This window comes from Halichoeres trimaculatus, unplaced genomic scaffold, assembly GCF_033239565.1.
Source record: "Halichoeres trimaculatus isolate MK-OKI-2021-1 unplaced genomic scaffold, fHalTri1.1 fHalTri1_scaffold_129, whole genome shotgun sequence".
Classification (NCBI taxonomy): Eukaryota; Metazoa; Chordata; class Actinopteri; order Labriformes; family Labridae; genus Halichoeres; species Halichoeres trimaculatus.
In genome coordinates, this window is record NW_027437308.1 from 1 (window position 1) to 25524 (window position 25524).

Genomic DNA, 25524 nt, shown 5'->3' on the forward strand with positions numbered 1-25524 from the left:
TTCCCCGCAGTCTACTTTCACAAATCATGATCCGTCCATGTCACCATAAGAGAGGATTTTCTTCAGTAGAGTGGGGATGTTCTGAGAAAAACTAATGTATATTTCTTTACTATCTAATTTTCAAAATGATCAGAGTATTAACTTTGAAGAGCAGCAGGTTTGACGCGCCTCAGTCACATTATTAATTATCTGCAGGTGAACATGAAAGGGTCCCAGCTTTGGAAATGTTTGAGTTAAAGATCTTAATCAAACTCCTGAAAGGTGACTGATAGAAAACAGAGGATTGGAGGAAAGGGATTTGAACGTTTACTGACGAGAGGTCTAGTTTATATTAACCTCTTAGGGCTGTTGATACAGACCATAAGGAACACGTGTCTGTCAAGGTGCTGGGTGTCAAAGATATTTAAGAACATTTTATGACACTTAGGTTTCTGTTGTTTCGTTAGTGAACTGTTAAAGCATGCTGCACACACGTGGAGTCAGCGCTTGCTGCAGTATAAAAGGTGCACAATAGCGGGGGAGAAAAATTCAAATTCAAATTTTTTAAATCGTCCACAAGAAAAAGTTCGAATTAATCAGTATAATCGATATATCGCCCAGGCCTATCATGCAGACTGTTTTGAACTCTTTAAGATCTGTTTTTTGCTATGATTCATACCATGTGTGAAAGACAATGCTGTGTTCTAATAAAGTTTTGATCTTTCAGGTGGCTTGATATATTGCAGAGGTCAAATCATTCACTGAGTAACATTGAAGAAAATGCCACACCTCAGATATGACAGTAGTTCAATTAAGAGAGACTTATACAACAGAAAAAGTTATGAACAGATTTAATGAATAAATGCATGCAAATGAAGTTTGGCGGTTAGAACCCATCAAGCGTTGAGCAAAATAATCAATGTAGGGGGTACAATGGCATGAATTATGATTATCACCCGTAAGAATACGTACCTTAGGGGGAGTCTGATGATTCTAGATAAAAGCAAAGAGAAGGCATAGAAATAATGTTAAATAACACAAATAATTGGGGTAAGTGAAGATAGAAAGGAAATATGATGATTGCAACTCAACCCATGATGTGAGCAATGACAGAGGTGAGAAGTCCGACATCCTTGGAACTGAGCAATGACAGTGTGCAGAGGTCCGACAACCTTTTGTCAGCAATGACAGTAAGCAGAGGTTCCACGACCTTTTGTCAGCAATGACAGTAAGCAGAGGTTCTACGACCTTTTGTCAGCAGTGACAGTGAGCAGAGGTCCGATGACCATTGGTGACAGAAGTGACAGTGTGCGGAGGTCCGACGACCTTTGTGTCAGCAACGACAGTGTGCAGAGCCCCCACAACCATATGAAAGGCAGCAATGACCTGAATTATGCAGCTGTGCATTAGTAGTGATAAATGAGATAACTTAGTGACCCAATGTGAATCCGACCACCACCAGTTATATGTTTTGAATATTTTAACATTTAATACTCACATACTGGAAACTTTAGTGCTTTAGGTGCTGCTCTATTTTGCATAATCTGTTGAGCAGTTGCCATTCCTTGTTTTAGGGGTTAATTCTCTTCATGTATGTTTTCTTGTTTTGTAATGGGAGCAGGGGTAAGATGGAGTTGTAGGAATAGAAAGTCTTGTATCTTGTATGATACAGAAGTTTAGTTTTCCCAAGGGATTCTTTTGTTTTGTTTTGAGTGCATGAGAAGCAGAGGGGAACCCTCTGGGCCTTTCAAGGTATTCAGTGAAGGCCTAATAAAAATATTAAAAGAATTCCTTAATAGTTATTTTATTTCTTTATTTATTTTTTATTTATTTATTTTACTCAATGAAATCATAGTAATGAGTTTTATATTATTTTTATAAACTTGTCCTGGCAAACAATGGGTTTATATAACTAAATGAAAAATGGACCAATCACAATTTTCCTTTTGATGGTATCTGGGTAAATCAGCGACACATTCTGGCAGGCAGGGCCTTCAGTAACTGCAACGAATGCCTGTGTAACTCAAGGGAATGTGGACACAATTTTACAATGACAGCTGTCTTAGCCAATCATATTTATTTCAGGTGTGGGTGGGATCATTTCCTGTCATCTTCCGTCCATTCGCGAATACTTACCAAACACCCCCCCCCCCTGCTCCTCTGCACTCAGAGGGGGCCATATTTTACTTGACCAAAAACACAAATAAACAGGCTCCCACCAAAAAAATCTGATATTGGTCTGCATTCACGCTTTATTTAGAGAATTTTCAATGCGTTACTTTCACACAAAAACACCGCTAAATAAGGCTCTAGTTCTCATCGTGTCGTAAAACGGCGCTACCTCTGCTGCAGAGCCACAGCTGGCTACGAGGCTCTCGCCGCTTAGTTTATCAGTCCACGCGCACGGCGTGCCAGATATAAACAAACGCAGGTAGTCTGCCAGGACGAAGAGACACGATGAGAACTAGAGCCTTATTTAGTGGTGTTTTTATGTGAAAGTAACAAGCTGAAAATTCTCTAAATAAAGCGTGAATTCAGACCGATATCAGATTTTTGCGGTTGGAGTCCGTTTATTTGTGTTTTTGGTCAAGTAAAAGATGGCCCCGTCTGAGTGCAGAGGAAACCGGTGGTGATGGTGAGATGAAGCCTCATGAAGCATCGAACCACTTAAGCCCAAGTGGTTTGAGAAAGGGTTCATCTCGCGAAGCTTCATGTGCTCACGAAACCACCTGCTGATCAGGCACACAATCACAGGCAGTTATAGCTTAACCACATAATGTGTGATTGAACTTCTGTGCCTATTTTTGCTCTTGGGAACGACTGTTAATTACAAAAATGAAAATAAAAAAATGTTCAACAAAATAAATTCTCTACATAAATGAACACATGTTCATATAAAACAGCATTTTTTAATATTCTGTGTGTAAATTCCCCATAAATGGTAGTATCAATGATATGGCAGGTTGTGTAATAATGCTTTTCTGTTGCTTTAGGAAAATTGCATGAGCTCAAACAGGCAGAGCACAGTGAAAGTGTGGAACTAGGGAGCACTGAATATGCTTATATATGGGCAATATAATATAATATACAGTACAGGGGAGATTTTACTCTTTTTTATTTTGAAAACTAAAACTGCTTTCCCAACTCTAGTATCAACACTATAAGTGACTGATCAACTCTATCAAAAGCCTACATTTTGAATAGAATAGAATAGAATAGAATAGAATAGAAAATACTTTCTTTATCCCCGAGGGGAAATTCAGGAGTCACCGCAGCATCTAAGAAAACAAAAGTAAGAAAGAGCATGGAAAGTGCAACAATGTCCATAAGAAATTAGATGATGACAGCCCGTCCACCACTCTCCAGCCCAGCCAATCTCCACCTCCACAGGGTCCAGGACTGAGCCTCCCCAGCAGTCTGTTCAGTCTCTGTCTCCTGGATCCTGTCTGCTCACAGCAGGCGAAGCTCCTCCAATGTGGCTTCCGATGTCAGCTCCGTCAGCCACGTCCGTGAACAGCACGATGCCGCTGGGTTAGCATAGCTAGCTCGTCCATCCCCCGGAGCTAGATCCCACGTTCCCAACAACGATGGATGGAAGGACAGGTCCACGTCGTCACCTCCCAGCTCACATCCGAGAACCAGCACGTCGTCCTCACCTCCTCCTCAGCTCGAGGGAAATCATCAAGCCTTACACCAGTTAGCATTTACATGCTACAGGCTGCTAACAGCTAATTTCGCATGTAAACAATGCAGCCATGGTTACATGTAGGATCTCCAGACAAACACAGGAGAAAGTAGTAAAAAATATCACCTGGAATGGAGCCTGATGGGCTTATGCTGCTGTCAAACCTCTCGGTAAGCTCTGAACCACTTTCCAAAGCAGTCACGTGGTACAGTCGGGCAACGAGGCTTTGGACGTCATCATTTTTGGCTCCTCCTCCTAATGAAGCAAGCCTCGATGCGCGCTTCGAAGCCTCGGCACATCTTGTAGCATCACTAGAAACCGGCACACGAGCAGGGAGGAGGTGTTTGGTGTGAGTGCTCTGGGCTTCTGCTGCACAAAAACACTGCTGTAGGGGTAATTTCTGCCCTAAACCTTGTGATAGGACCCAACTTGTTCCATCCCAGAGTATCACTTTGATGGATAAACGCCTAACTGTAGCTGTGAATGAGTGAGGAGAAAAGAGAAGATCTAGTTGGCAGAACGTGAATAGAAATGGCGGAAAGTAATGGAGAAGACTGTGTGGTTGCTGGATTACTTGAAACCCTGTTTTTGTTTTTTGTACAATTTTATATCTTAATTTTTTTAATTGTTTGAAGTTGTGTTAAGTGTTGCAGTGTTCAGGCACATGATAAATTTGTAATCCCACAAAACTATCAATATACTAAACTTCCATGTCACATGATTCTGGCTATTGTTTTTATTTCTTTGTTTTATTGTTTATTGCCACGTGTGGTCCTATGGTCCTACTGGAGGCCCAGTGGCTGGGGCCACGATTCGCCACTGATGACAAGTATGTGTGTGTGTTTTGTCTCTCCTTGTATCTTGTTATCCCTCCTCCTTGTTTTTCTTTTTTCTGCTCTCTTTCTCTGTTTCATTTTCTCTCTCTGCTCTTTTCACAGCTCAGTCAGCCAGTTCTGCGAATAATCCATCTTGATGTCTGGTAGAAATCTTCGTTTCGTCTCATGGAATGTCAAAGGAATGAATGATGTCGTCAAAGTCAACAAGGTAATATCACACGTGCAACACCTGAAGGGGAGATCTGTGCTTCTTACAAGAAACTCACCTTCGCAATTCTGAAATATCTTGTGTAAAAAGGGCTTGGATGGGTCACTTATTCCACTCTGGGTTTACTGAGAGGGTAAGGGGTGCTTGCAATTGTTATACAACTCCTTCGAAACCTCTGTTACTATATCTGATCCTAACGGACGTGTTGTTATAGTCTCTGACAAACCACCCCTGTAGTCCTGGCTTCAGTGTATGCTCCCACTTGGAATGATGAAAAATTTGTATCTTTTTTTTTTTTTCTTCTTCACTTAATCTTTAAGACCACCTTATCATTGTTTGGGGCGATTTTAATCTGGTATAGGACACCACACTTGATAGATCATCTGCTAAACATATCGCTCAAACAAAATCAGCAACCACCTTAAAATTTCATACAGACCATTTGGGATTGTCTGACCCTTGGAGAACTAGGTTTCCTTACAACAAAGAATTTTCCTTCTTTTCTCATGTGCACCATAGCTTCTCACAAATAGATTTCTTCCTACTGGATAATAAACTGTTGCACAGTACTGTTGCCTGTGAATATCATAGTATAGTCATCTCTGTTCATGCCCTTGCATCAGTAGACATTACTTTCTCCCTCTGCAGACCTGCTCACAAATTCTGGAAATTTAAGTCACAGTTGCTCTCTGAAGCTAAATTTAAAGAATTTCTCATTGAGGAAATCAATTTCTTCTTTAACAATTACAATAATTGACATGCCTGATATCAGCAGTGATATACTGTGGGATTCTTTTAAAACATATTTACGCGGGCAGATCATCTTATTTGTTTCCCATTCTAAAAAATCATAGCTTTCTAAGTTGACAGAACTATCCGATAAAATCCGTATTTTAGATGCCTAATACGCCTCCAATCCCTCAGCTGCATTATACAAAAAGAGATTACAGCTACAGTCTCAATATGAATTGCTATCAACCAGCAAAGTTGAAATTCAGCTTTTACAAACAAAGCAACGCTTCTTTGAACAAGTTGATAAACCTGGCAAACTATTAGCATATCAAGCCCGCTCTGCAACTGCCTCTAAACTCATACCTAACATAGCATCCCCAGCTGGGTTAGTTACAACAGATCCTAGGGAAATTTTTAATACTTTCTCTAATTGTTATTTAACACTCTACTCGTCCGAAATCTCCTTCCACAACTGGTCAGAGCCAAACCCCCTAGACTACTTTACATTCCCTCAAGTAGACAACAATGTGTTTAGTAATCTAGGAGCCTCCATAACATTTGCTGAGGTCCAAGAAGCTATCGGGTCTTTACAAAGCTCCAAATCCCCTGGACGGATACTCCACTGAATTTTTCAAAACCTTTTCTAGCAAACTAGCTCCCATCCTAGCAAGGGTATTTAATGATGCGTTTGCAAGAGGGAAACTTCCTTCTACATTCTCAGAAGTGTCAATAACTTTGTTACTTAAGAAAGATAAAAATCCTCTCCACTGCAGCAGCTATAGGCCCATCTCCCTCTTAAATGTTGACTCTAAAAATTGTCCAAAGTGCTCGCCACTCGTCTCCTGAAGGTCACCCCTACGCTAACGAACCCGCACCAGACCAGTTTCATCTCTGGTCGACAATCTTTTTCAGTAATACTAGAAGGTTATTCAACATCATCTGCTCTTCTTCAGACTCCATCCCGGCTGAAATCATCCTATCTCTAGACGCCGAAAAGGCTTTTAATCGGGTCGAGTGGAGCTACTTGTTCCATATTCTAAGTAAATTCAGTTTTGACTCCAACTTCATATCATGGATTAAGCTTCTTTACATTTCCCCCTGTGGCTAAGATTAATATTAACGGTATAAAATCTAATTCATTTCCTTTATCCTGGGGCACTCGTCAGAGATGCCTGCTTTCCCCATCTCTGCTTGCTCTAGCCGTCAAGCCCTTAGCTGTATGGCTTCGTTATGAAGATAAATTTGAAGGGATTTTCTCGATTTGGCTTATTTCTTTATGCAGATGACCTTCTGCTTTACATCACCGATCCAACTTCATCACTTCCTGTTATCTTGGATATTCTAGAACAATTTATGAAATTATCTGACTATAGAATTAATAGGGATGTCCCGATATTACATTTTCACTTCCGATACGATACCGATACTGCAGCATTGAGTATTGGCCGATACCGATATTAATCCGATACAATGTCAGCATTAAACATGCATACTTTTATTACTTATTTTGTAGTATGTCTGTCATGTTAGAAAAGACTTGATTCAGTGATTTTATTCAAACAAAGAACAGCAGTCAGCAACAGTAGGTATGAGGAAAAACTGACCCATCTATTATTAACCAACGGGTAACAGAAATTTTAACATTAAACATGAAAAAATACTAGTAATTGAATAAAATAAAGAATAAATTAGAAAATCCAGAAAATAACCTAAATAAATCAAATAAAAACAGCAGGAGCGGAGTCTGGAATGGACTGCTTATATCAGAGTGCTTATATCGGAGATTTTAGATGCATTCCGATACGATACCGATATTTGTTTTTTTTTGCTGATATCGGACCGATATCCGATATTAATATCGGACTGGGACACCTCTAAAAATTAACCTACATAAAAGCGAGTACCTTCCAATTAACTCCACTGCAGAGAACCTCCCTCTCGCTCTCTTTCCTTTTAGGAAAACGACCCAAGGATTAAAATATCTTGGTGTTCTTGTAACAAAACCATTCTCTGAGTATTTTTGCAAAAAACTTTCAACCTTTACTTGAGCACTGCAGATCAGATCTGACCAGGTGGTCCACTATCCCTTTACCTTTACCAGGTCGTATCAACCTGATCATAATGACGGTACTTTTCCCTGCTTTCTTTATATCTTTCAACATGTTCCAGTGCTCATCTGCAAATCTTTTTTTTCTTCACTTGGCCAGCTGATTAATTCCTTTTTTTACGGTGCAATAAATAAGCTAGAATAAAGATCAACTCTCCAACTTCCTAAATCTCTCTGGGGTCTGGCCTCACCTGATTTTTACTGATACTACTGGGCTAGCAATATTAGCAAATCCTTTATTGGAATGTTAAGATGGCTCCTAATAATCACCCTCTATGGGCCTGCATGGAACTAGCCTCCTCACCCGTTGCGTTATGGTCAGTGATTTGTTCACAGTTACCTTCACCAATCAAGCGAATAGCACAGAACGCCATTATTTCTGAGACCTTGAAAATTTGGAGTCAATTAAGGAAACAATTTGGCCTACATTCCTCATCGAAACTTGCTCCAGTTTATCAAAACCTTTTATTTCTTCCATCCTGCTCCGACTCAGCTTTTGAATCCTGGTCAAATAAAGAGACCAGAGACCTTGATGGATTCCCTTCTTTTGACCAAAGTAAACCATAAATCCCAGACCTCAGTCTTGTAAAACTCAATGTTCAGAATAAACCCCACCTCCCTCCACTCCCTCGGGGCTATTTGGGACCAGGACCCCAGAATCACAATCTCCGACAAACAAAGGAACCGCATACTTAACCTTGCTCATACTTCTTCTATATGCGCCAGACAACAACTTCTACAATGTAAGATTTTACGCAGGAGACACTTCACTAATGTGAGACTAGCCAAAATCTATCCAGATAGAGACGACTCCTGTAACAGGTGTAAACTGTCTCCAGCTGAGCACATGCATATGTTTTGGTCATGCACTAAACTGACTGATTTTTGGGGCACCATTTTTGATACATTAGGGAAAGTCCTTGGCTGCACTGTGAACGCCGACCCTCTTATTGCTCTTTTTGGACTGTTTCCATCCTCTGGCTGGTCAAAATTTTCATATTGTATTTTTGACTTTTCTACCTTGCTAGCAAGTAGGCTCATTCTTCTTAAATGGACTCATTTATCCCCACCTACACATAACAGATGTATTCAAGAAATTTTACATTGCATGAGACTTGAGAAAATCAGATTCTCCCTGAAAGGTTCCCTTAAGACCTCCCATGAAATCTGGCAACCCTTTTTACTTCATATAGATACCCTGTCATTGAGGCTGAAAACCTATGAACTACTGACTTGCTGATTTTCTTTCTTTCTTTATTTATTAATTTTCTTATTTATTTATTTATTTATTTTCATTATTTGAATATTATTACATACTTAAATGCATGTTTCTCCTTTCCTCTTTTTCTTTCTTTTTCTCTTGTCTTTCCCTTCCCCTTCATTTCTGCGATACCACTTGTCCACTTGTTGATACCCCATGTTGATTGAGTGTGTTGTCTTGTCTCTTAGTTCTTGTAGTGTGAATAAGTGTGATTGAATATAATGTTTTTGTTCCGAAATTGTTCTGCTTTGTGTACCTGAAATGTCTTTTTCTTTCCTGTACACATAACAGAAAATATAACGAAAATCTTTGACAAAAACACACACACACACATTATGGCTCTGTGACAGGTTGCAGGTCTAGAAAGAAGTGTCTGAGTAAAATCCTAAAAAAGAACTAGCATAAAAGAATAGCTCCCTAAAGGATCTTAAACCCCTTAAAACACTTAAAACCCACAAAGAGAAAAGAATGAAACTGGTGTTTTGTGTTTAAAAAGTTCCTTGACCCAATTATAACCGTGTCCAAGGTTCAATATAAAAAGGTCCTGTGAGGGTACTTAACTCAGAGAGGGGTGCATCCAACGTTGCTTCTCCTCAAAGCTAATGCCAGTGCCTCACAGCAACGGTCCCCTTGGCAACTCCACGGTGACTCCCCAACATCAGCCTCCTTCTCTTCACAGGAAACCGTAAAGGCCCACAACTGGCTGCTGCTTCTTCTTCCTAGAGCAATCGGGTCTTTTCAGGGTTGCTTCTCGTGCTTTGCTTGCGGTCCTACTGTCGTCCCTCTCTGCTATCTGCTGCTCTTTTTAGGTGTCTGTCCTGAAGTCCTGCCCGCCGGTCTCCAATGAGCTGGTTTTAGGGGGGGGTACTTCAGGGCCAGTCAGAAAAGTCATTACCTACCCACACACTTCATATAACGCCACATGCAATAAAAATATAAAAGACCAACCCTGTCACACAAACACAGATTCCGAAGATTGTCTTTTAGGCTCCTGTATGGCAGCTGTTACTACTGTAAGTTGTGTCTGTGACTGTTGAGGACCTGACTGTAACCGGCGTACTGCCGGTAAACATCAGAGCAGGTTATTTTGACTTTTTTTCTCGTCCTTTCGACTTTGATCTCAAATTATTTTTTGACTGTATTCTTGTCATTTCAACTTTATTCCCGTCATTTTGACTTTGATCTTGAATTTGTTTTTCAGCTTTATTCTAGTCATTTCCACTTTGATCTTGAAATTTCAATTTTATTCTCATCATTTCGACTTTATGCTGCATTCCATTTGTATTCGGAAGTCAGAATTTGCGAGTTCCCGGTGGGAACGGCCAACAGGAACAGCTCCCGAAGTCGGAATTTCCGACTTGTAAGTTAGAGCACCCACACCAACCCCGAGTTCCCAGTAGGAGATTCTGAGTTCAGTTGTACAATGTAAATAAGCTTCTATTATATTATATATATACATATTCTTTTCTAACAATTTCTGACTAGTGTTTGTTGCAATTAAGCAGCTTTGTATACATAGTATAATTCGATGTTTATTGTCCGAATTCTGAGTAAGCACAGTCATTCAATATATAGTCCACTCAATGTATCCCACAATGCATTTTGTAAAGTAGTGTATTAGAGATGCTCACTATAATAGCAATATATACCATCATGAGTTCAAACTGAAGGAATGGCTGATTACATGATTAGTGATTACTGATAACATGAAAAATCTTTAAAAACTGTCAGAGAATGACTCTAAGCTCTCTGCTAAACTTTGGGACAAACGTGTCTCACAACTTCGAGTAGAGAAACAAACAACACAGACGTTAGCCGCTAAATTTTTCATTGCGGATGATGCATTCACCGGACTTTGTAATTCTCAAATATAGCATAAGTTGCTGTGCAAATATATGGTATATGAATTTTATAAATAATGTGTAATAAGTTATTCTATTTGGCTGTTGCGGAAAATACGCCAAGTATAACATTAGTTATCACTGAAATAAAAAACGTTTTGCAGTGTTTGAGAGTAATAATTACTGTAAATCCCTAGCCGTCCATGAGCGATGCGAGTGTAATTACGTCACTGTTAGCGGCTGGCGAGTGAGTGAGTAGTGTTGGAAATGTTGTTTTAATTTAGCTGATGTAGTCCACTACATCTAATTCACTATATAGTGAGGAGTGAGTAGAGAATGAGTGAATGATTTCGGACACAACCTAAGATAAAAGTTTCTGTCTCCTCCTTGCTCAGAGTTGCTCTTACAACCTTCCTGAATCACTCTTAAGCTAAGACTACTTGCTAGGAATTTTTAGTTAGGAGCTCTCTGAGAGGACTCTGAGAACCTTTGTGAATATGGGCCCAGGTTATCTCTGTGTGTGTGTGTGTGTGTGTGTGTGTGTGTGTGTGTGTGTGTGTGTGTCATGTTTTAATTCTTTTTTGTATTTTTAGTATAGTATGGTAACAGTATTTTTATATTTCAAATTCGGACTTTATATTTCAAAATCAGATCTCTCCCATTTTTTTTCACAGGAAATCTTGTTCTGGAAAGCAAAAGATACAGAGTTTGAAAACCTATGGCACAGCATCTAAAAATTCGGAGGCCTTTTAGCTATGGATACCATCTATGGATAACTGTTAAACCTGAATCCGGAGACAACCCCAACCTCTTTCTGAAGAGTTTGACCTTGCCCAGGCTGGTCTTGGAAAAAGGCATGCCGACATGTCCAGGGATATGGGCCATGAAGAGGTGATATATTAAGAAAATGCAACCGTAACATACAAGTGACTTGTTATGCAAATTAGTTGATTACTGATTTAGTGTTGTAGATAATCTACAAAACACAGCACTGAAGAGTGAAGAAGATTAAAAAACAAGTTGCTGTGATAGAAAACCTGTTGTAAGTCTCCCCCCCCCCCCCCCAAGTTAAAAGCTAAGTCGAATAATAAGTAAATGCGTGCTTCTCTTCATAAATATCTGAAGATACTACATGTATTATATGGGATTATTTTACTTGAAGATGCAACTTACATTACCCGTTTTTGCTATTCTTTTCAACCAAGATTCTTATTGTACTTTTGTAGAGGAATAGACCATTTTGAGACGGGTAAGGCAAATGCCTTGAGCCAGGAAAATGGAGAAGTCATCAAAACGTAAATCTAGTGTGTAAATACATGAAGTTATCCTTGTGCATTTGTTTTCAACACAAGTAGTTTACATCTACTGATTATGCTTACTGTTTGACAGTGTTGATGATATCTTGGAAACCATGTGTCGAGGAGTTGATGTTGAAAAGCAGTTCCATATCCAGATCTCAACAAACATCCTTGAGAGAGGCCTTCTGCAGTGGTAACGCCAGCAGAAAAATTCCCCCACTGCTACACTGGCAGTCACCTTCTTTGGAGTCACCCACCTGTGTCCACAGGGGTGGACACAGGTGGCGTCCGAAAAAAAATTGTCACTGGTAAATCACCAGCAACACTTTTTCAGTCTTACACAGAGTCTTACAGAGCAAGCAGAAAATTAGATCAAGACTTAGATATTGATTTAATTATTTAGTCATATTGTTCTGGCTTTTCTAACAAAACTGTGTCCCTGACCCCTGTCCATGATTCTCCTAAGAACCATGTGTCTTAAAGGGGTTCAATTTTATGATCTTTAAGCTACTGAATGAGAGTTTGTAAAAAAATGAAAATAAAAAAGAGGCCATCCTATGTTAAACTTTCATCTGTTAAAAAAGATATGCACTTACTGAAGGATTTCTATTCTTGAGAAGTGTGTTATGCTGCAAACTTTGTTTCTCTTCTCTTCCTGTCTTTTCCTGTCTAAAGTCTTATTTACTGCTGGTACAAATTAGAAGAATTATAAAAACATGCAAATTATTTTGTTTGAGCACCACAGTAAATGCTTTGTTTTGTTTTGTTTTGTTTTGTTTTTATGTTGAAATGGTGACTGGAACTGAAGGTCGATTCTTTGAGGGACCTCAACATAACAAAAGCCCACAATATTCTCTGACTGATTTTGATTGTGGTCTCTTCAGCGAGGTAGCTCCAAGGCTATCTCGCTAGGCTAAACTTGCTTCGTAGAACAGGGCCCAGGTCCCTTTGCAGATGCGGAAGGAAAACATGCTGGACAAAGAAGAGGTGGATGCTATCAGAGGGATCTAGAAGACCTTCATCTTCAAGGCTGTGAAGACTCTCATAGTGCACATTTGTTACAGCCATCCTTGCGTCTCGCCACAGGCGTTCTAGTACAAGTTCTAGTACAAGTACAATTAACTTCAAATTCTCACAGTGCATTTGTTTTGTTTTTTTACCATAGATGATTTTTTTTGCTGAAAATTATAAATAAATGCATAAATACCATTGATTGTGCACCCTCTTTCCTGACGGGAAACTGCCCCTGCCACACCCCCTGAAAGTGAACATGCACCGTGCTATGTCAGCATTTTCAACTCCTTGGTCTCATTGATCAGACTTTGTGCAGCGCTAACAGCTCAGTAAAAGCATGGGTGATGTTCTCCGGCATCTCAACCTGGCTGGAAAATGTTCTAAAAAGTTGCATCTCCTGGTTGACAACAAACTGGAAATAGTCCACATCTAGGGGCAATTTTTGTGTGAATTGAGAAAGTTTGATTAGAAGCCACTGAAGAAATTCCCGTTTTTAGTTCCTCCTAGAAAAAAATAGCTCCATGCTTCTTTTTCTTTCATCAAATTAACTCTAGAACTTAAAAGGAGCAAAAAGAGGACAACTTTATGTTGAAACGAAACATGCGCACTGCAGTTAATCTGTAATCTATCCCGGTAGTTTACCTTCATTTAAACTTGCAAACACTTGCCACAAGGGATGAATGGAGCAATAAAATGTTTTCAAGGTCTGTGAAACGTGCGATGATTGGCACATGGAGGGAGAGCTGACATATTCACAATTCTTCCAGTATTTATTCAGTGTAAGAAGACAGTAAAACACATGAATTGTCTTCTAAAATTTCCCTTGTACCTCTGTTCCTTTAGCGGTGCTACACGGCACAACTGTGACATCTAGTGGACGAAATAAATAATTGCATGCAGCTAGATGTCTGAACGGTGCTGCACTGAAACCTGTGACCATCGGAATATGTGACCGCAGGGGGCGATGGCGGGCATTGACTATGTGTGCATTGTCCAAAAAAGAGGAGGAGAAGTTGAGTTACATAAATGGCGTACTCAAAGATACATCTGGGGTAAATGTTTGCAAAATCTGAAGAAATTGTGTGTAATTTATACAAAGCAGTCGATTGATGTTGCTTTATCTGCTACCCACGAGTAAGCACCGCTTGTGATGGCTTCCTACTGATAAAGGAGAAACCATCGTATATACAGCTACATAACCCAGGAACTAAAAACCCTACATTAGATCAGGCGACTTTTAAAGGAAATGTATACTATAATCTACGTTTGCTAAGAGCTACATTTTATGTAAAAGTCTATATGAACTGTTTCAAATATGTAGTTCGCTGTGCCTGCTCTCTCATGAGATACATGTACAAATCCTTTTAAATTTACGTTTTAGTTCATCTATACTTATCTTCACGATCGTCATATAATGTAATCCCTCTAAACATGTTCAATAAATGAGTAAAAATTTAAAATGAGTGTTGTGGCTATAATTTAAAAAAACAACTATTTAAGAACATGCTGTAAGGAGACAACAGCGTAGCCATCAGATAATGTGACCCTGCTTTACTCACATAATAACTGATTAAATCACCCACATAACTTTTAATGTGGGCATTTGTCATCCTCTCACATTGATCTGGACTCAAGTATTCCTATTATGGATCATCATACAGTCAGAAACACAGAGCTAGGCGCCGCCCTGTTGGCTATGGCTGCCTTTTGCAGCAGCTCTCTCTTTTTTTGTCCATTTTTTGTCTTTTTTTTTTTTGTCTCTTTTTCGTAATTTTTGTATTTGGAGTAGATCATTTCTTTGTTTGGCTCATTTGTTGGTCATGGACACAAAACTTTTTGTGGCTTCAGTGATATTTTTACTATTTTTGCTCCTGTGTTTGTCTGGAGATCCTACATGTAACCATGGCCACGTTGTTTACATGTGAACTCAGCTGTTAGCAGTCTGTAGCATGTCAATGCTAACTGGTGTAAGGCCTGATGTCTTCCCACAAGGTGAGGAGAAGGAGGTGAGGACGACATGCTGGTCCTCAGGTGTGAGCTAAGAAGTGACGATTTGGACCTGTCTTTCCATCCATTGTTATTGGGGACGTAGGATCTATCTCCAATAAGATGGACGAGCTAGCTATGCTAACCCAGCAATAGAGGGAAAACCAGAGGGCAGAGTCACATCATGCTATTCACAAACATGGCTAACGAAGCTAACATCAGACACCAACGCCATGTTGGAAGAGCTTCACCTGCTGTGAGCAGACAGGATACAGGAGACAGAGATGGAGCATGACTGAAGAAGCTCAGTCCTGGACCCTGTGGAGGTGGAGTCTGGTTGAACTGGTTGAACTGGAGAATGATGGACAAGCTGTCATCATCTATTATGGACCTTTTTGCACTTTCTTACTTTTGTTTTCTTGATTGCTGCCGTGATTTCAATTTCGTTGTACATGTTACAATGACAATAAAGTTCTATTCTATTATTTTCTGTTCTATTCTCTCCCACACAATCAACACAATCCCCCAAACTTGTATACAGGCACAGCACAGATGAACATGACAAAACTTACACACAATAAACATAGATAAATATGGGGAATGAACTGATACAGACAACAGAACCTCTCCTTCTCTTTTAGCGAACCCCCTTCAGTCTAGGATGCATCTGCCAGAATACCATACACATTCTCGGTCCCACATAATCAAGAAAGGGAGTCCATGTATGATGAAATGTTCCAATTTTCCTTTTTGGTGCGATATGTCAAATAATCTATGGGAAGCAGTGCAAATGTAACTTTGTGCCATTCTTGAGAGGGTTGGTGTCTTTTCTGAAATCCATTTAAGTTACAAACTTTCTTGCAGCATAGGTCAACATTCCACAGTTTTTCATTATAGGTGTTCTTGATTTTAACCCCAACAGAAGGCATACAAGGGTCCATTCTCCAATCCTTGTTAAAAAGCACACTTTGAAACAATTTTCCCAAAAAATTCCTGTATATACACACAAGACTACATAGTGTGTATATAGCTACTGATCTGTGTTACACTTGGTACTCTTTTAGACTTCTGAAGGTCCATTCTATTTCTAAGATGAGGCGATATCTTTATTCCTGTTTGAAATGCTTTTTTCTTCCCTAACATTTATCTGAATCACCCCTTTAGCTAAGCATGAGTAGTAGATCTGCACAATATTGGAGCCATATTTTTGGTTCCATGATATCAGTTTCCCTTTGCAACCAAATAATACAACAGGGCCCAAGTGAGTATGAGGCCCTAGGCAAATTTCATTTGGGGGCCCCCTTACTCTGAAGCACTGACTTCTGTAAATGAATGCTGTATCATTCACACATGGTTATCGTTCACCAACACTTAATCTCTCACGTCCACTATAAAGTACACTATATCTCTTCAACATAATGCAAAGCACTCATAATTTTGATGTCTTTGTTAGAGATGTGGTCTTGTATTAATTTACTCTTTAGGATTAGATACTCTGCATGCAGTCACTGCTGTTTACTGAACAAGTATCATTGAATTGCTTTTGGTTTGCAAACTGAAAATTTCAACACACACTCACTGCGCTCAGGAGTTTCATAAGAGACAGGATGCTCTAACTCAGTGGTTCCCAACCTTTTCCAACTCAGGGCCCACTTTTAAGTCTCAGACATTTTCGCGGCCCACCCCCGACTGCTAAATACATAAAAACATACTACATCTTAAAACCTTTATAGATTAATTATCAATTTAACACAAACATAGTTTAGCCTTATCTAATGGCACAGTTTACAGTCAGCTCTATCTTTTTATCTGGGCTTGAAAAAAAGTCTTTTTTAATTTATTAGACAGGCTGATGCACAGTACATTTTATTCTAAAATCATACACTGGGTTATAATAGTTATACAACCATAGTTACTCATAGTTAAAGTAGTGAGTCAAGACAAATGGTAATAATTTATATGTTTGCGCCCCCCAGTCTGAAAGTCTGGACACGCCCCTGCACAGAGGTACAGAGTGGCATGAAGGCTTTCAGGTTTGATCTCTGAAAGCTGGAGGAAAACTCCTCTGCTGATTTTTAAAGAATGAGAGGAAAACAGCAAAACTATAACTTCCATCCCAAAGAGAGCAGAAAGGTGACTCCTGGGGGAGCGGGAGAAGGAACAGCGATCAGCTGCAGTGTAATATGCACGAGTGAACTCAGCGTAAGCACCGCACTGATCATCATATCAGACTCCGCAAACTGATCAGGATGAAATTTAAAGCAAATGTAAACCACAGAGTGACAGGGGCACTTCTGCTTGCGCTGACTTTATATACAGAAAACGTGCATCTGTAAACACTGATGAATGATCAGGGTGGGAATTGTTTTTCTTTTGTATTTCTATAGCAGCCAAAGGTGAAGAGGATTTAAATGACATGGAGCTCAAGAAAACGGGTCAGTCATGTCCAGCAAGGAAGGATGAGTGATGTGGAGTTACAATGGAGACAAGGCCTCCTGCAGGTAAATGAGAGATAGGAAACTCAGAAAATCTTCAGAAAAGGTTTGAGAGGCTTGAAGAGAAAACCAAAGGCTGCTGCTGTGCCACCGTTGGAACAATAAAGCAGAGGTGAACACGTGAGATCCTGTGCAGCGCGCACATCAAGACAGAACATACTAAAATTACGCCTGTACCATTAATTTCATAACTGGGTTTGGTGGGTGGGTGGTGTATCTTTAATTCAATATTGTTCAGCCTGAATACTGAAGATGAAGACATGTTTTTGCAGTGATTTCACTTGTAGTCACATGCTGCCATCTTGTGGTCACAATGTAGGGTGACATCAGCTAAATTGGGCCACTTCTTGGTAAATAGCTTCAGGCATTTACAAAAAACAATGCATTCTATTAAAATGTGGTTTTATGGCTAATAATAATGGTTGTTTTCTTTACATTTTGTGTTGGAATTATGCAGTATTTTTTTTTAGGCCCTACAGGTCTTGATTGGTCAGCTGTGCCAACTTTTTTACACAAGCAGAGTTCAGGTAAAATGGGTCAGCTGATCAGGTAAAATGGGACGCTTATCGGGTAAGTTGGGCCAGTCCAGCTACAAAGGGATAGTCATTAATTTTTATTGTTAAACAACTATCGATGTGGCAACATAATTTATTTCATATTATCAGGACAATTAATTACATAGTAAATGATGAATAAATGAATGAATAAATAGACACCAACTGATATGCTCATCGCAAATTGCAATGTGAACTTTGGCATAAAACACATTGATAAAAACAATAAAAACTGCAACCTACTAGGCCTTAAAATGGGATTTATGCAAAAACTGTTACTTAAAATACGAATTTAGACACATTCCTAACAGGTGAAGCCGTCATCGCCACAGATGCCGTTCTTTTCGCCATAGCTCTCATGGCACCTGACCGAGCAGTTAGAGACTTGATGATCCATTCCTCTGTTGCCTTTGGATCACCAGGTACCATGGCGAGCCATACAGAAGTGACATGGCTGGTTGTCTTGCTGTGTTTTCCTGTTGACCTTTTTACCCTTTTGTATTTTATTTTTTTTTTTAATTGCTTTGGTTTGGTTTTATCTTTTGTGGCAATGTAGCTAAGGTGTTCCTCACTTGTGAGGTTGTAGCTTGGTGGTTTAGATCTTTTTCTTGTGGCCCTCTCTTGTGAATGGATGGGGATCAGGTCACTGAATAGCTCCAACAGACTAAAATGAGACAATAATAGACTACACGTGAATATACACATAAACTCAACTTTCGTTTGTGTGTGTGTGTGTGTGTGTGTGTGTGTGTGTGTGTGTGTGTGTGTGTGTGTGTGTGTGTGTGTGCATCATGCATGCATCTGTGTGTATGTTTTTCATTTAGGCTTTACATGATGAAGTATCACTTACTGTGGAAGTGGTTGGTTCTACTTCCCAGAAAGTAGTTTATTCCTGGGGTGTAAAGACAATGATCTTCACTGTCTTTCCACAGGCAAATGTTTTCGCAGCTCTGTGCAATATTATTTCACATTTTGTCATTCATTGCTTTGTACCACAACTTTATGTAGTTTTTATTTTACATGTTTTGCATTTTCAGTTGTCATGCACTGCTTTTGTGCAATTAATTTCACAGTTTTGCATTGCAGTATTTGGTGTCAGCCTTTCAACGCATTTTCTGCAAGGCACCTTTCCAGTTCAATATTGTTCAGCCTGAATACTGAAGATGAAATTGTTTTGCGGTGATTTCACTTGCAGTCACATGCTGCCATCTTGTGGTCACAATGTACAGCTTTGCACGTTTTAGTTCCAAGTACCATAAAGGCAGTAAAACTTGCTGATAACGCATTCTGAAGCACATAAAAATATTGAGTGATAATATTGTAATTTTTTCACTAAAAAGCAACAACCGCTCATGTTTTTAGAAGCCATAGCTGAGTTTCTACCTTTGCAGAGTGAAATAGCACGTCGTTACAACTCATTCAAAAAGTATTACCTAACGTTATGTGACATGAGCTTAAAAGCAATTATGTGTTAATTAAATACTGATCCAAATAAAGAGCACATCACAGTTTTATGCATATAAGGCTTTGCAGAGCAAAAAAGACCATGTCATGATTCAATTTATGATTTGAGATGCTGAAGACATCTTTATTGCGTCTGTCAGCTTTTTGTAGGTAACTCAAAGCGTTTGATGTTTGATTTTGAAAGCTTTTTGTTCATCATTCAAAATCACTCTTGAACACACATTTTCCGATTGTTTTCTCCTGGATATGAATGCAACACAGGAAAAGTCTACGGAGGGCAGAGATAGCAGAAATATGATATGATGACAATAATCACAACAGTACTATGCCGGATGCCAAAACAGCACTGAAAACGCACAACAGTGAATAAGATGGATTTTTGTACAACACAGATCACACAGAAGTGATTAAGTGACAAAGTAGTGAGGACGGCAATACCCATGGACCTGTTTAGTGAAAGAAAAAAGGTTTGCAGAGCGATAAAGGAAAATGAAAAAATATTTTAAATCGTGCTTTAAGTTCTCATGAAAACATGTTGGGCTGTTTCCGAAGTCATTTTGATGTAACTCGTAACTATGTCAAATATGAAAAGCTAAAAAGGAGAGAGAAAGCAGAGGTATTGATGTGTAATGACAAAAGCGCAACAACACCATGCTGTATGACGAAACAGCAACAAAGAGGCTCAGGACACTGGACTCTGGTTTACTCATTTCAGTAGTAGTGTCAAAAGCTTTATTTTGTCACAGTTCCCATTAATCTGCATCATAGAGTCGTTGTAAAGGACCAAAAACGCTTGACTTTAGCCATAAAAGCACATAAAAGGCTCATGACACGAAATTACATGGATTTGTACTCTGATTTGCTCATTTCAGTTCTTATGTCATAAAAGCATAATCATGCGTTGCGGAGCAAGAAACGCCAAAAAGACAGGACAACATGCTGTATGACAAAACAATCGCGAAAAGGCTCAGGACACGGATAATGTACTCTGAACTACTCGTTTCAGTGAGTGTGTCACAAAAGCATAATGATTCCACAGTTCTCTTTGACCTGCATCGCAGAGTCGTGGTAATGAGCCAAAACGCTTTGCAGAGCGAGAAACACCAAAAAAAACCCAACAACATACCGTAAGACAAAACAACACCGAAAAGGCTCGGGACACGGGAGGTGAACTCTGATTTTCTCATTTCGGTGAGTGTGTCTCAAAAGCATTATTGATTTGCACAGTTCTCATGCACATGCATCATAGAATCCTGGTTAAGCACCAAAACGCTTTGCCTTAGCGAGAAAAACCTTTTAATGACATGTTATTCAAAATCATACTTTAAGCTTGAAGAACATTTATTCGCGATTTTTTTCCCTTGCATTTGAAAGTTTCTCACGTTTTGAGAGTTAAATAGAACAGCTTTTGCAGGAAAAAGCTAAAGAGGACAGGGAATGCAGAAAGGTGCAATGATCATAGAAAGCACTACAATATCATGCTGGATGCCATAAAAGCATATGAAAGGCTCATGACACCGAATTACATGGATTTTCAGCTCATTTCAGAAACAGTGTCACCAAAGCATAATGATTCAACAGTTTCTTGAATCTGCATCGCAGAGTCGCTGAAATGAACCAAAACGCTTTGCGGGCGAGAAACACCAAAAAGACACAACAACATGCTGCATGGCAAACAATATCGAAAAAGCTCAGGACACGGAATTACATGTATCGGTACTTTGAATTGCTCATTTCAGTAAAAGTGTCTTAAACGTATAATGATTCCACAGTTTTTCTTGAACCTGCATCAGAGAGTCGTTGTAATGAACCAAAACGCTTTGCGGGGCGAGAAACACCAAAAAGCCATGACAACATGGTGTATGACGAAACAACACCGAAAAGGCTCAGGACACGGGAAAAAGTACCTACTTTGGTTTACTCATTTCAGTCATAGTGTCACAAAAGCATTATTATGTTACAGTTCCTATGTACCTGCATCACAGAGTCGTGGTTAAGCACCAAAACGCTTTGCTTTAGCGAGAAAAACCTATTTATGACATATTATTTAAATCAAACTTTAAACTCTAGGTACACTCATTCGCGGATTATCTTCCCTTGAATCTGAAAGTTTCTCAGGTTTGGTGGTCAAATACCAGCGCTTTTGCAGGAAAAAGCTGAAGAGTATAGAGACAACACAGTAGTGCAATTGATCACAGAAAGAACAACAATGACGTGCTGGATGTCGAAATAAGGCTCAGGACACGGAATAACACGTGTTTGTACTCTGAATTGCTCATTTCAGTAATAGTGTCTTAAAAGCATCATGATTCCACAGTTTCCTTGTACCTGCAACAAAGAGTCAGTGTAATGACCCTAAACGCTTTGCAGGGCATGTGCAGGGCATTTGCAATAACATGCTGTATGACAAAACAACACCGAAAAGAGTCAGTACATAGGAGAAATTCTCGGAACAAGTAATTTTCGTGATTGTGTCAAAAATGGACTACTGATTTGTACAGTTCTAATGCACCTGCATATAAGAGTCGTGGTTAAGCACCAAAACACCTTGCCTTTGCGAGAAAAACCTATTAATGACATATTATTCAAAATCATACTTTAAGCTTTAAAACACTTATTCGCGATTGTTTTCCCTTGCATTTGAAAGATTCTCACGTTTTGGATGTTAAATATCACAGCTTTTGCAGGAAAAAGAAAGCTAAAGAGGACAGAAAATGCATAAAGGTGCAAGAATCATAGAAAGCACTACAATACCCTGCTGGATGCCATAAAAGGCTCATGACACGGAAGAACATGGATTTGTACTCTGATTTGCTCATTTTGGTTATTTTTCCATAATGAAAAACTATTCATTTGCACAGTTCTCATGCATCTGCATCAAAGAATCCTGGCTAAGCCCCAAAACGCTTTGTTTATGCAAGAAAAACATATGAATGACTTATTATTCAAAATAATACTTTAAGCCCAAAGTACAATTATTCGCCATTGTTTTCACTTTGTTTTGAAAGTTTCTCACGTTCTGGGGGTCAAATATGACAGCATTTGCAGTAAAAAAGAGGACAGTGAATGAAGAAAGGTGCAATAAACAAAGAAAACATAACAATACAATGCTGGATGCCAAAACAGCACAGAAAAGGCTCAGGACACCGAATTACATGTATTTGAACTGTGTTTTGCTCATTTCAGGATTAGTGCCACTAAAGCATAATAATTCCTCGGTCTTTCTTGAATCTGCATCAGAGAGTCGCTGTAATGAACCAAAACGCTTTGCGGGGCGAGAAACACCAAAAAGACTAGAAAACATGCTAAATAAGACAAATCAGCACAAAAAAGGCTCAGGAAACGGAGTGTACTCTGATTTATCATTTCTGTCATAGTGTCACAAAAGCACAATTGTTTTACAGTTCCCATCTACCTGCACAGAGTCGTGGTTTAGCACCAAAAGCGCTTTGCTTCAGCGAGGAAAACATGAAAATGACCTATTATTTTAATCAAACTGTTAACTCTTATTCGCATTTGTCTTCCCTTGAATTTGAAAGTTTCTCGCGTTTTGGGGGTCAAATATCACAGTATTTGCAGGAAAAAGCGTAAGAGGACAGAGAATGCAGAAATTTGCAATGATCATAGAAAGCACTTCAATCGCATGCTGGATGCCAAAAGAGCACAGAAAAAGGCTCAGGACACCGAATTACATGTATTTGCACTGTGTTTTGCTCATTTCAGGGTTAGTGCCACAAAAGCATAATAATTCCTCGGTCTTTCTTGAATCTGCATCAGAGAGTCGCTGTAATGAACCAAAACGCTTTGCGGGGCGAGAAACACCAAAAAGACTAGAAAACATGCTAAATAAGACAAATCAGCACAAAAAAGGCTCAGGAAACGGGAGAAGTACTCTGATTTATCATTTCAGTAGGTGTGTGACAAAAGCACAATTGTTTTACAGTTCCCATGTATCTGCATCATAGAGTCGTGGTTTAGCACCAAAAGCGCTTTGCTTCAGCGAGGAAAACATGAAAATGACCTATTATTTTAATCAAACTGTTAACTCTTATTCGCATTTGTCTTCCCTTGAATTTGAAAGTTTCTCGCGTTTTGGGGGTCAAATATCACAGTATTTGCATGAAAAAGCGTAAGAGGACAGAGAATGCAGAAATTTGCAATGATCATAGAAAGCACTTCAATCGCATGCTGGATGCCAAAAGAGCACAGAAAAAGGCTCAGGACACCGAATTACATGTATTTGCACTGTGTTTTGCTCATTTCAGGATTAGTGCCACAAAAGCATGATAATTCCTCGGTCTTTCTTGAATCTGCATCAGAGAGTCGCTGTAATGAACCAAAACGCTTTGCGGGGCGAGAAACACCAAAAAGACTAGAAAACATGCTGAATAAGACAAATCAGCACAAAAAAGGCTCAGGAAACGGAGTGTACTCTGATTTATCATTTCAGTCATAGTGTCACAAAAGCACAATTGTTTTACAGTTCCCATCTACCTGCACAGAGTCGTGGTTTAGCACCAAAAGCGCTTTGCTTCAGCGAGGAAAACATGAAAATGACCTATTATTTTAATCAAACTGTTAACTCTTATTCGCATTTGTCTTCCCTTGAATTTGAAAGTTTCTCGCGTTTTGGGGGTCAAATATCACAGTATTTGCAGGAAAAAGCGTAAGAGGACAGAGAATGCAGAAATTTGCAATGATCATAGAAAGCACTTCAATCGCATGCTGGATGCCAAAACAGCACAGAAAAAGGCTCAGGACACCGAATTACATGTATTTGCACTGTGTTTTGCTCATTTCAGGATTAGTGCCACAAAAGCATAATAATTCCTCGGTCTTTCTTGAATCTGCATCAGAGAGTCGCTGTAATGAACCAAAACGCTTTGCGGGGCGAGAAACACCAAAAAGACTAGAAAACATGCTGAATAAGACAAATCAGCACAAAAAAGGCTCAGGAAACGGAGTGTACTCTGATTTATCATTTCAATCATAGTGTCACAAAAGCACAATTGTTTTACAGTTCCCATGTATCTGCATCATAGAGTCGTGGTTTAGCACCAAAAGCGCTTTGCTTCAGCGAGGAAAACATGAAAATGACCTATTATTTTAATCAAACTGTTAACTCTTATTCGCATTTGTCTTCCCTTGAATTTGAAAGTTTCTCGCGTTTTGGGGGTCAAATATCACAGTATTTGCAGGAAAAAGCGTAAGAGGACAGAGAATGCAGAAATTTGCAATGATCATAGAAAGCACTTCAATCGCATGCTGGATGCCAAAACAGCACAGAAAAAGGCTCAGGACACCGAATTACATGTATTTGCACTGTGTTTTGCTCATTTCAGGATTGGTGCCACAAAAGCATAAAAATTCCTCGGTCTTTCTTGAATCTGCATCAGAGAGTCACTGTAATGAACCAAAACGCTTTGCGGGGAGAGAAACACCAAAAAGACTAGAAAACACGCTGAATAAGACAAATCAGCACAAAAAAGGCTCAGGAAACGGGAGAAGTACTCTGATTTATCATTTCAGTCATAGTGTCACAAAAGCACAATTGTTTTACAGTTCCCATGTATCTGCATCATAGAGTCGTGGTTTAGCACCAAAAGCGCTTTGCTTCAGCGAGGAAAACATGAAAATGACCTATTATTTTAATCAAACTGTTAACTCTTATTCGCATTTGTCTTCCCTTGAATTTGAAAGTTTCTCACGTTCTGGGGGTCAAATATCACAGTATTTGCAGGAAAAAGCGTAAGAGGACAGAGAATGCAGAAATTTGCAATGATCATGGAAAGCACTTCAATCGCATGCTGGATGCCAAAAGAGCACAGAAAAAGGCTCAGGACACCGAATTACATGTATTTGCACTGTGTTTTGCTCATTTCAGGATTAGTGCCACAAAAGCATAATAATTCCTCGGTCTTTCTTGAATCTGCATCAGAGAGTCGCTGTAATGAACCAAAACGCTTTGCGGGGCGAGAAACACCAAAAAGACTAGAAAACACGCTGAATAAGACAAATCAGCACAAAAAAGGCTCAGGAAACGGAGTGTACTCTGATTTATCAT

The 25524-nt window shown here is 39.3% G+C and overlaps 1 long non-coding RNA gene across 1 annotated transcript; it reads left to right on the forward strand.

Annotated features, from left to right (window-relative positions):
* Positions 1 to 4454: 4454 nt before the first annotated feature.
* LOC141787049 (uncharacterized) lies at positions 4455 to 15375 on the forward strand. The gene is made up of 4 exons (XR_012598016.1): positions 4455 to 4493; positions 4603 to 4708; positions 11324 to 11540; positions 12039 to 15375. It is a non-coding gene; the product is annotated as an uncharacterized LOC141787049 (long non-coding RNA).
* The last annotated feature ends 10149 nt before the right edge of the window (positions 15376 to 25524 follow it).